Source organism: Seriola lalandi, unplaced genomic scaffold (assembly GCF_002814215.2).
Source record: "Seriola lalandi dorsalis isolate HSWRI2012SDOR001 ecotype SW California unplaced genomic scaffold, Sedor1 jcf7180002054970, whole genome shotgun sequence".
Taxonomy (NCBI): Eukaryota; Metazoa; Chordata; class Actinopteri; order Carangiformes; family Carangidae; genus Seriola; species Seriola lalandi.
The window spans coordinates 1250725-1251148 of NW_019525521.1; positions in this window are offsets into that span (position 1 = coordinate 1250725).

Genomic DNA, 424 nt, shown 5'->3' on the forward strand with positions numbered 1-424 from the left:
ATACACACTGTAGATATACACACTGTAGATACACACTAGATATACACACTGTAGATACACACTAGATATACACTGTAGATACACACTGTAGATACACACTGTAAATACACACTGTAGATACACACTAGATATACACACTGTAGATACACACTAGATATACACACTAGATACACACTGTAGATACAGACTGTAGATACACACTGTAGATACACACTGTAGATACACACTGTAGATACACACTAGATATACACTCTAGATACACACTGTAGATACACTCTAGATACACACTGTAGATACACACTGTAGATACACACTGTAAATACACACTGTAGATACACACTAGATATACACACTGTAGATACACACTGTAGATACACACTAGATATACACACTAGATACACACTGTAGATACACACTGTAGATA